This window comes from Tamandua tetradactyla, chromosome 9 (assembly GCF_023851605.1).
Source record: "Tamandua tetradactyla isolate mTamTet1 chromosome 9, mTamTet1.pri, whole genome shotgun sequence".
In the NCBI taxonomy this organism is placed as follows: Eukaryota; Metazoa; Chordata; class Mammalia; order Pilosa; family Myrmecophagidae; genus Tamandua; species Tamandua tetradactyla.
In genome coordinates, this window is record NC_135335.1 from 43527799 (window position 1) to 43540251 (window position 12453).

The window sequence follows — 12453 nt, forward strand, 5'->3', positions numbered from 1 at the left end:
CTTATATCAGATTAAAGAAATCTCAAAATGTAACAGTAAGAAAATAAACAGCCCAATGAAACAATGGGCAAAAGATTTGAACAGATGATTTACCAAAGACACTCAACATCATTAGTATTATGAAAAGACAAATTAAAATCACAATTAGTTAACACTACACACTTATTGGAAAGGCAAGAACAAAATTTTAAAAATAAAAGAACTAAGGACAGCCTATGTAGCTAGATATTAGAGGGTAGGGGGAAAATAATGGAAAACGAGATTATGGAATAGACAGAGGCCACTGCCTATTTTTCGCTAAGCCTTAAATAGGAATTCAATTGCCTAGGAAAGAGGCACAGCTGGATGCACATTTCCTACAACAGATCGTGGGCTAGGAATAATTGGACAAATAGTAGTCATGCGATCCAACTTTGCCAAATACATATTTTCCTTCCATGAGGCCTTCATAATAACACATCCATATTTCTTTTAACTTACTTCATTTACCTTAATCTGTCTGGTGTTACAGTTTTTGGTATCTTGTCTAATCCCCTGCAGTAGATTTCAAGCTCCTGGCCTAACACAGTGCCTTTCATAATAAATATTTGCTGAGCGCAAAGAAAAGGAATTGCAAATACCAAGCTTATCTGTGGATTAGCAGAAGATCCCCAGGTCCAATGGGCCCTGGTGTCATTTCAAATGGCTGTTAAAATATGTGAAATCTATTTCTGGTGTTTGGAGTTCCTTGACTTTCCATGTATCAGCAATTTTCATAGTTACTCCTCTTATTTTTATGTTTGTCAAGGTTTACAGTCTTACTTTTATGTTTTAGTTTGTATTTTACGATATTTCATATATTCAATATTCTAAATGGTAATTTATTGATTCACTCATTCATTTCAGGCCTGTGTGCATTCATACATAAAACACTGGGCATTAGAAACTGTTTAACACACCATGTATGGGAACAAATACTTCTTTAATCAGTGTAGGCATATTAGCTCTGAATCTCAATTTCTTGAGAGTGGTGAAAATACCTCATTGAGCTCCTGTGAAAGTTGAATATGATCAACTAAATAAGGCACACTGTGTAGTATAAGGCACACTTCTTAGTATAAAAGCCATGAATCAACGTCAGCAGCTGCTATCTTGATGAGGACGATGGTGGTGATCATGATGATGATGGCATGAGAGGCCTTTGCCAATTACAGAAATGATATCCTTACCATGCATTTTATTTACTTTTTAGTATTGAAATAGTTAATCCATAGTAAAGAATGAGCGTGGAATTTCAAGTACTCTAAATCCCATAATTTATTTAAGAAAAATCACTAATAATAAATGCTACCATTTACTGGGTACCTAGAAAATACAACATCTTAAAAGTACATTACGTATATTAATTTAACTCATACATCAACCTTTTAAGACAGGTATCATAACCCTCATTTTATAGTTGAGAAAAATAAGGCTCAGGAAGCAATATGCCAAGAGAGGGTTGCTAATAAATGACAGAGCCAAGATTCAAAACTGTCTACTCCATTATGAAAAACTGGAATAATGCATTTTTGATGATTCATTTACACCCATTTGGGAAGACTTTTTTGTGTCAAATTTGGACAAACCTATTTCTCCTCCTGAGCTCCCTAAGGAGGCAATATCAACTTATGCTAGCACTTTTCACATTGTATTAATGTCTTCTGTTTATTCATCCACTTCTAACATTCTGATTCCTCTTTAAAGACAAGGAGGGTGGTATTTGTATAAATATCCCCCTTTTTAGCATAGGGTGATACACATTAAATAAATGCATGAGAAAGTAGGTAAGTGATGGATAATGAATGGCTAACATAGATATATCCATTTATATACATTTTTTAATTCTCTCTTGAAAGACAGATTTACTCTTTCAGTTCTAGCGACTTAGAAATTGCTACAAAAATAGTCTGATTAGAAGGCAGTTAGATATACTCCTGGACTGAAAGTCAAGAGAACTTTGTCGCAGTCCTTGCTTTTTATTCACAAATACATCTGATTCCAGATGAGATCTTTAGCATCTCCATTTCTTCATCTCTAAGCTAAAATTGTAGGTCTAGATTACCTCAAAAAACCCTTCTGTTTTAACATTATATGATGCTGGAATCTAAAGCAGCTCTTTCCTTTCTACATTATAAAGAGCGCTATACTTCCTCGCAGCCTGCCTTACAGATAGGGAGTCGGCTAATCATAGACAATGGGCCCCAAGTGAAAGCGATGTGAGACTAAAGCAGTTATGGAAACCTCCCATTCTTTCTGGCTCTGCCATAGCAAAGTTGTATCAAGACGGCAAAGCCATAAAACAGAATCAGACTCCCTATGCCACTGCTAGGAAAGAGCAGTCCTGCAGAGGATTTCCAATGTAAAGAAGAGTTTCAATTCAGGATCTTCCTTTCACAGCTCAATAACCTCATTAAGTTGAACACCATGGGGGCGAGAAAGCAAATAAATAATGATTTAAGAAGGTCTGAGAACAAATGTTAGGTGTAGTCACTGTCAAATTAAACTCACTGGAAGTTGATGTATAGAAAGCCTACCAAGACTTTTAATTTGTTGCCAAGGAAACTTGACCTCAGGTTAAAAAAAAAAAGTCTATGACTTAAAATGAGTCTTGAAAGGCCCTTGGTCTACCAACAATTCTGATAGGAAGAGAAAACTGTGTAGTCCCCAAGGAAGGCACATACTCCCATATCTACTTCAAATATGACCAAGAAGAATAATAGAAGAAAAAAGCCTCCAAGAGGAGGGAAGCAAAAGCCATGGAGAGCAATGGCAATCGTGAAAGCCAAAAGTTAAGTAGATAGAGTCACGAGGTGGAAGCAGATGGGAATTTCTTCTGTAGCAGCTGAACCCAAAGTGGACATTATGTGCAGCAGACACGCGCATTTGTGCTGTGAAACCATTAAAATTTTGGGATTGCACAGACTAGCTTAACCTCACTATTATAACTCTGTGTTCCACTTTATAACACACAGTAAGTTGTATGTTATCAAGCACTCAGTCAGTCTCTGATTTTGTGCAACACGAATTTGACACCTAACTCTTGGTGACCAGAAGACTCTCATACGAGACATGAAAGAAGATGCCCTGAGTAACATGAAGAAAATTGGGTATTGACCCTCTCTAAGGGCTAAAGCCCTAATAAAACTTTCAACACATAAAAGGGCATTCAAGGAACAAATAGCTGAAAGAAGCTGGTCATTTTCCTGATTTTGAAACATTGCTTTTTTATTGCTATAAACATGAAAAATAATTCTTCCTCGGAGAAAATGGGAGGCAAATAATTTGTTTATATAACTTTAAATACATGAGAGATTCGAAGTGGAAACAAGTTGCAGTGTTTCAGGTTCACTTTGAACATTTCTGTAAGAAAGGCTATAGGAACTGCACTTACTTCTTCACTTTGATTTCATGGCCTACGAGTGTGGGGTGTGTGCATGTGTGATTGTGTGCATGCCCGTGTCTCTCAAAGACTATTTTAAGACGTCCATTTATCATACAATTAGTTACTTTAATAAACTACATCCAGCTACTTCATGCATTACATAAAGACATTGTGAGAAAAATGTGAGCCCAACAGTGGAGCTATTGAAATGCAGCTCAGCATTTGGTGAACTTCCAAGCATGTGAGTGAGCAATGATTAAAAGCTTAAAAGCTGCAGTACTCTAAGTGACAATGTTTTGAAGGTATCAAGCCAAGAGCCAACTGGACACCAAGTCCTCTAACATGCAAAGGCTCCCTGAGAATCTATGTTGGAACCCTATTTCTGATCTAGCCAGTAGGAAGTACCGACATATTCACATTCTAACAAATGAGATTCTTTTCCCATTCATCGCAGGGACCAAATGCATTGTCTTTCTCCCTTAGCAATTAGCGACTTGAGTTATTTATCTTTTCTTCCAGATGACCTTTGGGAGGTTTGGGAATATTTACAGACGGTCAATCAATTTTTCAGGAGGCAAAGCATGAATTAGTGTGGCAGACATCAAAGGCTCAGCTGAGTGAGAGGGTCACACCAGGTCCTTATCCTATATTTCAATTATCTTCCCTCACTACTGTGTGTTTCCAAAGCAGATAACTTGGCAGGCCCTTCTTTGAAAGTTGCCATGCATGTCTCAATAGCAATGCTATGCACACAGGGAAAGATTAGGTTTAGAATCCTCACTTCTGAGGAAGCAGCAGCAGCATAGCTATCATTTGGCGAGGGCTTACTTGCCAGGCTTTGTTCTACTAGCTTTCAAGTATATATTTATCTGGTCATCACATCAACCCTGTGAGACATACTTAATCCCATTTAAAAAGTAAGGAAACAATCCACCATCAGAAGAGCCAGGATGTCAGGTCTTTCTCCAAAAGTGTCTCCAAAGCCCTCAGGTGGAAATGCCACAACCAACAACATAAAAACAGCCAAAGAACTGCAGGGAAGGCAAGAATACATTTTCTCTATTTAGCCAGAATCTGTGCTACACAAGACTCCGGGGGTTTTAGCCAGAATCTAAGCTCTCTACCATTGTTCTAGGGATGAGAACAGAACTTCTAAAAATCGACTTTAGTATACAGTAAGGCCCTTCTGTCCCTTCACAGTTAGTTCCCTTCACAGTTTGAAATCAGCCTCATAAAGGAGCTTGCAAAGATGCATTTTCAAAATTTCTTAGAGAGGCCTAAGGAACTTAAGTAGCAAATTAAAGGCATTTGTTTCTTCAAAATAATCATTCCTATTTCATTTAGTCTGGGTTTTAAATATTATGGTAATCCTAAACGAACTATCTTAAAACAACACCAACAATATAGAGGTGTCAGCCTGAATCTCAAAATCCCTGTGAAGTGTCTTCCAACATTTGGGAAACAATTTGATACTGGGTTGCTCTCACAGCTAGCAAGCTGCCTTTTCTAACTACAAAAATAAGACTCCATAGTTTAATGGCAGGACGTTTATCGTTAAATTTATCAGTTAGGAGAGGATAAAGTATGCTGCACGATTCTGAAGAGTTTTAGACATCTAAGTGAACTTCTCCCTCACATTTAATTCCACTGAGGGGTAGGCAATAGGCTCTACTCAGTAAAGTCACTTAGGAACTCAGGCTGATGGAGGATCCATCCAGACATGGATTTCTGTGAAAACAGAAGCCAGGAGCCTGGGGAAACATAGGGCAGTTCTTACAGCTTCTTTCTGAAAGTATCACGTTTCTACTCAGATATCATTGGTGAGAGCAAGACAAAGGGCCAAGACTGTTGTCAGTGGAGGGAGAAATAAAAGGACAAATCTCCCCAATGTACCAGATATCTTTCACCTGCCACTCCTTAACCTTTCTCCATCTACTTTGTACACCCTATTCTCTATCTGGAGGGACTCAGATAAACCAAATCAATGGGCTCCCGAGTCTTCTGGGAGACAGTGAGGAATGCAAGTGAGGGCAGGATAGCTGGTCGCCTAGCAACCTGCCTGTGATGTCACCTCCAACTGTTACTCAGCCTAAGGATGTGTCACTCTCTAAGGACTGCCTCTCTGTCCATATCCATTTGAGGTGAGGATTGGTGAGTACACCTCAATTTTTTGGCCTTGAGTTTTTGTACATTTAAATCTACATTCCATCTATTTTTGTAAATAGTAGCTTCATAAATTACAGATGACAAATTTAATACACATCTGTTTCCTTGGGGGCCCAGAAAGGACAACAAATATTTGTGAATACAAATCCAGTCTTCAGAGGTTAGGGTAGGAAAGAGAAATTATCCCTGAGACCCCATATCAATATATCAGAAACTATTCTGTAGAAACATAGGACATTCTTGCCAATTAAAAGGACTGTTTTCCTATCTGCAAATTCTCCCAAATAGTATGGTAAGAACTTGAAATCTAAGCATATTCTTTAAGGCATTGATGGGAATATCATATAATTTGTTGTCTTCTCTTTTCTCAACAATCCCCACTGTAATTAACCCAAAATGATTCCTGTATAGTGCAGCACTAACCCAAGAGATGTGCTTTTAGATATACAATATATTAAACATTGATCTCATTGGGATTTTATTTAGAATTTATTTAATCACAGTTTGTCATACTACCTTTATTGATTTGTCACTGGGCACTGTTCATTAAAAATGACAGAGAGCAAAGAATTCATTTTTAGTGCTTCTTCCAGAAACCAGATTTTTATCTCCTAACAGGATAATTCAAGGTCAAGAGTGTTTATTGTGCTTAGACAGAAACCCAATCAAAGCAGTTTGGGCTTAAAAACACACAGTGAGAGGGAAGTTTGCAGTTTTTGCTTACCCCAAGGAAAGCTGCTTTGATTGCAATATGCAGGCTCAAGCCTCTGGATATTTGCTGAGGTTTCAAGGTTTAGAGTGGAAGGTTTTTTTCCCCTTTTTTATTTCACCAGTTGCAGAAAGAGTGATAGTAATTATTGCCTTTTATTCCCAAGCAATTTTGCTTTCTGACTGACTGCATTTTAAATTCTGTGATCTATCTCCAAGGTAATCTTAAAGTCAACAGACTGTTTAATGCACCACTTTCTGGGGCAGAGGATGGAGTTCAGTAATAACACTTTACATGCCACCAGCCAATTCCTCACCTAATGTTGAAGTTCTCCAGAAATAAGATGTACAATATCTCTGTGTATGTTTGAGCTCCTGAATCCAGGTGAACTTTTAGGTATATCAAGTCAAAGAGGTAGTGAAACAGATACCTGGTACTCTTTTGAAGATATTGTATGTTGGAGCTATTAAAATTGTATTTCTAACTAAATGCAATAAATCAAAAGTTCCCTATACATTAAGGAAAGAGAAGTTTCTCCTTAGAAAAGATTACAGAAAAGAGAAGGTAAAAGCCAATAGACATATTAAATGGTGCTGAAGCTCTTTTATAGGAAAGAAAATGCAAATTACAGAAATAAAACGCAAATGTAATGCATTTTCTCTCCCCTCAGAGTGCCAGAGTACAGAAAAACAATAATCCAGTACGCTGTTAATACAAAGTAAATGCTGCCATGATTCTGAAAGATAGTGTCTACTTGATCTTTGATCAAGTAATCAAGTAATTTGATTAAGTAAAAATACAAATATGCAAGATTACATTACAGGAATCCTTATTATTCTGGAAATTACTAGAAACAACCTGAATTGATAGGGATGAAATAAACTGACTATAATGTTAGCTACAACTTAAGGAATGACTTAGATCCATATCCACCATGTGAAGAAAATAAGTTGCAAATAAATATATATAGAATGATTACATTTTTATAAAAACAATATCAGAAAACTCTATGTATGGTGACCAGCCCCCAAAATGGTCCCCAATGACCCTTGGCTCCTGGAGTTCACCCCATGGTGTAGTTCCTTCCACACTGTATAAGAATTGGTCTGTGTGACCAAAATGTAGCAGAAGTGATGGTTTGTGACTTTCAAGGCTACCTCAGGAATGACATTTTTGTTTTTTCCTTGTTCTCGCTCTCTCTTAAATTGCTTGATCTAGGAAAAGGCTGTTGCCACATTGTGAGAACTCTCAAGTAGCTCTCTGGAGAGATTTAATGGCAAGGAACTAAGATCTCCTGCCAAGAATCAGAAGGAAACTAAGACCAATAACTAACTCTATAAACGAGGCCTCATAGGGCAGATTTTCCAGCTCTACTGAAACCCTCAGATGACATTGGCATTTTAACTTCAATCTCAAGAGAGTCTCAGAGCCAGAATTACCCAGTCAAGCCATTCCTGGACTTCCAAATCTCTGAAATTGTGATATAATAAATGTTTTATAATTGCTGAACTTGGGGATAATTTGTTACATAGCAATTGCTGACTGATACAATGGGGAAAAGTTGTGGAAGGTCACATCTGTTGTTAATACAGTTTGCCTCAGTGAGGAGGAGGTACAAATTATTTTTGAAACATTTTGATTTTCATTTTCATATTCTGTGCTGTCAGTTACCATGCCGAAGTGGTTAACTGCTGCAGACAGCTTCCCAGTGATTTATTCATTTTATCAACAAATACTGCAAATATTAACTGAGTAATTATTCCAAGTCAGGCACTATATGTGTTAGATAGATAGGTCTAAATACCACATGAACTGTCTCCTTAAGGAGGCCACCATTTGGTGTAAAGTAGGTAAAATCTGATATTTATGTTCCCTTATCTTAAAGCATAATAAATTTTATAATAAGAGTATACCTAGAATGCCATTGTAGCACAAGGAAAGAAGAGGATACCTATGTTTACAGAATATGGCTGAAGAATTTATCATTAAGCTAAATCTTGAGGGACCAAGACAAATTGCAAGGAAGAGAAAGGAGAAAAAAAATATTAGAAGTTTGAGATTTATCTAAATTGTACTATTCTCTCAACAACTTTCTGCATGTGTCTTCACTGTAAGAAAAAAAAGAGAGAATAAAAATTAAAAACCTGAGTTAAAAAGCACAAGACAGGTCATCCTTACTTATTTAAACCTATTATGACTATTAGTATTAAAGGAAGAAAATCTGTTCTGATATTCAGTTTCAAATTCCGTTTTGGTGAAATTTCATAATCCAGAGCTGAATTGGAGAACGCGGAGCTTTGCTGGGGATTGGCCCTCAGCTACAATATACACCCAATGTCTAAGCAGTCAGCAAATGTGCTCACTAGACACACCACAGTGGATAGCCCGGGGCCCCAAAACCGAGACTTGCAGGCTGAGCGATGTTACTTTGCAGTGCATGTCAACTTAATTGTACCTATAAAGCTGTAAGATTTGGATTAACTCTGTCTTTTGTTGTTTGTAGCTCTCCCTGGTTTTCAAAGAAATCAGTGCTCATAAGCATCCCCAAAGTTACAAATGGCAATTAGGAAAATAGGCACAATTTCTTTTCCTAAGCTCACATGCTTGCGTAGAGAAAACCTGGGCTCAGTGTTTTAGAAAGCAGGATTCTGCATACAATGTAGGGCAGACTAACTTAAGTAAAATAATGCCATTTTCCTCCCACCCCCATTTCTCTCCTTGCAATAATTGAGACCTTGGGGATCTCTGTTAATTTGATTTTTTTATGGCAGCCAATTACTGCATTTAAGGAAAGGAGAGTTGTGCATGTGTGTTTTATCCATTGTGTGCCATTTCCATAGGAATAATGAGCTGGCATTAATACAAGGAGAGTGACAGTCTCTCTCCATACGCAGTTGTTACTGTGTATCTCTCAAATTTTGGCCACTATATTCAGGTCAGTGCTACAGGGAACAATTGATTTTGTGGATCATTTGTTTACATGATTGGTTCCAAAGATAGAGAATTGTATAACACTTAAACCAGATGTGAGTTACATAAATTAGGGCTCTATCAAGTAAGGGACAGAAAATCTGATCAGTTCTAGCTCAGTCAAACAGAGAATGTATTGACTCAAGTAATGGAAATACAGAGAAGGGGATCATTTTAAGGAAGATTTCAATCAAGTCTAACACATCCTTTCTGTTTCTTATTCCGTTCCCTCTTGAGTTGTGCTGCCTCCGTTCTCAAAGATATTTGCCCTTTACCGCACCAAAACAGGTACTGATGCTCCAGCCTTCACTCTCTCAAGTTCAAATCTACCAGGACAGAGGACCTACTTTTTTTTTTTTTTTTTTTCGCATGAGCAGGCATCAGGAATCAAACATGGGTCTCCAGCATGGCAGGTGGGAACTCTGCCACTGAGCCACCATTGCACCGCCCAGGACCTGCCTTTTTTATCCAACATTTCCTGAAGAAAAGAATGTCATTAACTTGATTGGATTGTTTATATCTAATACAATACCAATCATATAGCACACAGAATAGTTCTCTGGCACAGGCCAGCCCCTGGAACCTGGGTTTATTAGTCAGGGTTCTCTAGAGAAGCAGAATATTATATATTATATAACCTACATATATATTATATATATGTATATATACTATATATATATGTGTGTGTGTGTGTATATATATATATATAAAATGAGATTTTAAAAGTGTCTCACACAACTGTGTGGATGCATAAGCCAAATTCCATATGGCAGGCCGCTTGCTGGCAGCTCTGATGAAAGCCCTTGAGGAACTCTCCAAGAGAGGCTGGCTGGCTGAAAATAAAGTGAAATATTTTAATATCCCTTAAAAGTCTTCAACTGATTGGATTAAATTCAACTAACTGGATTCTTTCATTGCCTTAGTTGATCACAGATGTAATCAGCCACAGATGCAATCAACTGACTGATGATTTAATAAACCAGACTTCTGGCTTATTAACCTGCCATGAAATGTCCCTGCAGTAATGGTAAGGCCAGTACATACTTGACCAAAAACTGGGCACTATCACATGGCCAAGGTGACACTAGAGCCTCATCATCACACAGTGATAGAGTCAAGTCAGAGCAACAGGGGGATGGAAGCTCCAAACTCATTGTTCTGAATCTTCTGAAAACAGTACTTCAATGATGTTGCTGAAAAATGTCAAAAGCATTAAGTCTCAACTCTTTATTTCATTTCCTTGCCTCTCTGCCATTTTTTCATCTGAGCATTCTAGAATTCCAAAAGAGAAAAATGAATTTCCAGACTGAAATACTCTCTTCAACTCGTGGATGTTAACATCAGCAGAGTACTTAAAACTCTGTATAGCATTTTTTTCTTCCTTATGACTATTCTGGATACTCTATAGCAGAGGTCAACACACTATAGTCTGTGGGTCAAACCCACCAACTTGTGTTTGAAAGGCCTGTGAGCTAAGAAAAGATTTTACATTTTCTAAGAAGCAAAAAAAAAAAGCAAAACTCAAGAGGGGTATCCTCTTGACACATGAAAATTATTTGAAATTCAAATATCATTGCACATTTTTGAAATAGCTAGAATGGGTACCCTCAGAGACATAAAATGTAGAATACACATTACCAGGGATGGAGACAGGAAGAGTGGGGAGTTAATATATAATGGATTAGGGGTTCTGTTTGGGTTGGTGGGAAAGTTCTACCAGTGGATGGTTGTGAGGGTAGAACAACATTGTAAACTTGATTAATCTCAATATATGATATGCTTGGGACTGGTGTGATGGAAAACTTTGAAGTTGTAAGTATGTTTCCACAACTCTAGAAAGAAAAAGAGCAACTAAAAAGAAAATGACAAATAAAATGCATGAGCCTGGTCGGGATCTAATAATGAAGAAGAAATGTCTCAAAAGTATATTTTGTGACTTATCAAAAAAATGGAATATAGACTAAGTTTTACATTAATGTTAAATTTCTGGAACTTGATAACTGTACTTAAGGTACTTAGGAAATGTTAACTGAAGTGCTATGTGTTCAAGGAACTATTCTCAAATATTCAGAGGATAGATAGATAAAATAGGTAAGATGGATGTATTGCTAGAAAGATGGATAGATAGAGTGATATGGCAAATGTGGCAAACTTAAAATTGGGTCTTCTATGTTGGAGTACTCTCTATGGGTTTTGTATCATCTTTGCAACTATCTTTTAAGTTTGAAATTTTATCAAAATCAAAAGTTTAAAGGATAAGCCTTCAAAATGACAGTATCCATAAATAAATCTTATTGGAACATAGGAATGCTTATCCATTTATGTATTGTTCTGTCTGTTTTAACATTACAATGATTCGGTTGAGTAGTTTCAACAGACTGTGAGAACTGCAAAGTCTCTACTAGTGACTCTCTGGACATCTTCTGAGACCAAAATATCAGGAAAATCATTCCTGTTTCATGTAGCTTCCCAGGAGGTATTTTCCTTCTTCATCTCCAAAGGTCAATAGCTGGTGGACTCTGCTTCTCATGGCTGTGTCATTCTCTGCTCTCTCAGAAATCTCTCTCATTCTCCAAAAGTTTCCTCTTTTATAGGACTTCAGAAACGAATCAAGACCCACCCAAATGGGTGGAGACATGTGTCCAGCTAATGCAGTTTAACAACTCTTGATTAAATCACGTCTCCAGGGAGATGATCTAATTACAGTTTCAAACATACAATACTGAATAGGGATTAGAAGAAATGGCTGCCTTTACAAAATGGGATTAGGATTCAAACATGGCTCTTCTAGGGTACATACATCATTTCAAACCAGCACGTATGGCTTCAATCAAATGCCTAGTGTCCTTTCCTTTCAACCTGAGAAACTTTCTTAGTACCTCTTGTAATACAGTCTAGTGATACTGTACTCCCTAAACTTTATTGGGGATATCTTAATCTGAGATAGAATTCTTGGGCAATTTTTTGCTTTCAGCTCACTAAATATGTCATTCTACTACCTTCTTGCCTCCATGGTTTCTGATGCAATAGAATCAGAAATAGAATAAGAAATAGAAATAGAATAAGAACCAATCTTATTCAGATTCCCTTGTGTATGTCACATTGCTCCTCTCTTGTGGTTTTCAGAATTCTGGCTTTGGCATTAGACAGTTTGATTATAATTTGCTATGGTATGGGTCTATTTGTGTTTATCCTGTTTGGAATT

The 12453-nt window shown here is 37.2% G+C and overlaps 1 long non-coding RNA gene across 10 annotated transcripts in view; it reads left to right on the top strand.

The window, feature by feature from the left end:
- Positions 1–5320: 5320 nt before the first annotated feature.
- The window catches only part of LOC143646075 (uncharacterized), a 36638-nt gene continuing 29505 nt past the window's right edge, over positions 5321–12453 (top strand). For 3 of the 10 annotated variants that reach the window (XR_013157257.1, XR_013157256.1, XR_013157258.1), the window contains exon 1: positions 5321–5554. This is a non-coding gene — a long non-coding RNA (uncharacterized LOC143646075). The remainder of the gene's footprint in view (positions 5555–12453) is intronic. The other 7 variants (XR_013157262.1, XR_013157260.1, XR_013157259.1 and 4 more) reach the window with 6 other exon arrangements.